This window comes from Entamoeba histolytica, genomic scaffold (genome assembly GCF_000208925.1).
Source record: "Entamoeba histolytica HM-1:IMSS scf_1104750518553 genomic scaffold, whole genome shotgun sequence".
Classification (NCBI taxonomy): Eukaryota; Evosea; order Mastigamoebida; family Endamoebidae; genus Entamoeba; species Entamoeba histolytica.
In genome coordinates this window covers 1-2,671 of record NW_001915461.1, presented here as the reverse complement: position 1 = coordinate 2,671, position 2,671 = coordinate 1, and the positions used below count along the sequence as shown (strand labels likewise).

Sequence of the window (2,671 nt, the reverse complement as noted above, 5' to 3'; positions counted from 1 at the left end):
ATCCTTGTATCCAAGCTAATAAAAAGAAGATGGAAAAAGAAAATGAAGAAATGAAAGAAGAAATTGAAAAGCTAAAAAAGAGATACAAAACGCTAGAACAAAATGCAAACACATTAGAGAAGAAAATTGAAATGATAGAGGAAAATACTAAAGAATTAAAGAAAGAAATAAGAGATAAAGAAAAACAAATCTCTGAATATCAAGAAATTGCAATTAAAAATCAAGAAATTGCGGAAATAACAAGAAAAAAATAGACAACTCACAAAAAGAAAATGAAGAACATAAACAAATAATATCAAAACAACAAGATGATATTAAAAATTTTATCTCACAGAAGGAACTAGAGAAGAAGAAAACGATGACACTTGTGATAAATACACAATCAATATTGAGGAAAGCATCATCAGGGGTGATGGAGATGAACGAAACTACTCCTATGAAAAAGACAGTAGTGAAAATCGAAGAGAAAAGCAAAGCACTGATTGTCAAAAAAACAAGAGATGATAATCAGACAAGAAATACAATAAACCAAAGAAATAGAATTTTAATTGAAGTGATGTATTGTTTTGAAATTAATTGGTTGAATAAGAAATTATATAAGAAATTAAGAAAAGAAGAAAAGAAGAAATAAAAAATATAATGAAAGTGAAAAATATTAATGTAAATAATGAAAAAGAATATATTAAATATATTAAAATATCACATAAAATAAAAGAAAGCACTAAACAGTACATTAAAGTGAAAGTAAATGATATAATAGAAAGAAGAGTAGAGTGTAATTCAATAATAAAAAACATCATAATAAAGAATAACTCTACTGGAATTGATGAAGAATATCTTAACACTCTCATCAATAAAATAAAAGAAATGAAAATAGAAAAATATATCAACATTAATTACTACTTTCAAAGAAAAGAAGCTGACTGATTAATAAATGAAATTAATAATAGATTGATATTGTCAGAATACAGAAACGGGAAGATGATATGAATATTTCAATTTATATGCACCTCTATCTCCAAAATAAAATAATAAGAGATAAATTTGATGAAATAAAAGAAATCCTAAAGAAAATAAATAGACTAGAAGATCTAATTAAATGAAGAAAAATGCACAGAATCAAATACAACAAGAAATTAAAAGAACAAAAAGAAGAAAATATAAAAAATAAAGTACTAGAACGAATAAAATACCTAAAATATATGATGATTAATGAAATAAAATGAATAAGAAAACATCAGAAATAATAGAAATAAAATGATGAATGAATCTAATAAAAAGAATAGAAGAAAGATAAAATGAAATATACTAAACAATGATGCTACAATAGAATAAATGAAATTATATAAAAAACCAAATTGATGACAAATAAAGATAAATTGAAAATAAAACAAAATACTATGTTGAATAAGAAGTACAGAAATTATGATAATGTCATAATAACAATAAATGACATAAATTTCAATTTAATGAAAATAAATAATTAGAAATATTCATTAACACAATATAAAAGTAGTAAAAGAAAAGACAATGAATATGTACTAAATAAAAGCGGATTAATAAATGATATGACTAATGATTTATATCACATTATCAATTGAGAGTGTTGGAAAAAGGAATATGTACAAGGAATTAAAGAATAAGCTGATGAAAATTGAGAAATTAAGAGATTTCAAATAATTGAAATAATAATTTCAATAAACAGTTTAGTACATACTGAAAACATTAGAATAAATGAAAAAATAAAAATTGAAATTGACAATTTTAAATAAGTTAAAAACCATGTTATTAAAACCATGCTAAATGTTATTAGATAGTGGCTCTACCACAATCAAACATACTATATAGATGCTCTATAAAATGCAAAATCGATGAAATTCATCTCCCTGAGTCAGAAATAACAGAAACCAATTCTATTAATACATAATTAATTGTATGTTTAAATTTGATAATATTAATAAGAAAATAAATAAAAAAGAAAAATAAAATGGTCCCGGCGGGGATCGAACCCGCGACCTTCGCATTTCTCTTTCCTATAAGTACGATGCACTACCGACTGTGCTACGGGGCCTTCTTATTTTTATTCTTCTATTTTATTATTATTTTTTATTTACCTAATTTAAACACAGACCCAAAGACGATTCAGAAGCACCACACAAATATTAAAATATTTCCTATTTTCGAATCGTCTGTCTTCTGGTCATGATATTGCTTTTGGTGAGACTATGAATATTCAAAACTAATCGATTATTACTACTATTCATTATGATATATGTCTAGTTATTTATTATGATGGTAATAATTATTTATCAACATGAATGTACATTTATTAATGACCGTTTTGAGTTGAATATATTGAGTGTTATCAAGAAAAATGTTTCTTATGTAGTTGTTGATATTTAGTGAGATAAAATACAGGCATATTGTTAATGATATATTCAATATAAAATAATAAAATAAACAATAAAGAGTTTTAATATTCATTAAAATTAAAATAAAAATCAGATAACAACTTAATTGATGACTATTTAATTCGAGCAAGTTTGAAAAATATTTCAATAGAAATAAAATATGTTGAAGAAACTAATTCACTAATTTCTCATTATGATAAAACTATCAATTATAGGTAATTAATAATTGCATTATTTTCTTCTATTATTTATTATAAAAG

At 23.2% G+C, this 2,671-nt stretch overlaps 1 non-coding gene across 1 annotated transcript, besides 4 other annotated features; it reads right to left on the bottom strand.

Moving 5' to 3' along the window:
* Positions 1 to 1,490: part of a repeat region that runs on past the window's edge.
* A 27-nt stretch (positions 1,491 to 1,517) lies between these two features.
* Positions 1,518 to 1,934: a repeat region.
* A 54-nt stretch (positions 1,935 to 1,988) lies between these two features.
* Positions 1,989 to 2,071, bottom strand: EHI_149430. The gene has a single exon. It is a non-coding gene; the product is annotated as a tRNA-Ile (tRNA).
* Positions 2,072 to 2,127: 56 nt separating this feature from the next.
* Positions 2,128 to 2,333: a repeat region.
* Positions 2,334 to 2,425: 92 nt separating this feature from the next.
* Positions 2,426 to 2,661: a repeat region.
* Positions 2,662 to 2,671: the final 10 nt, after the last annotated feature.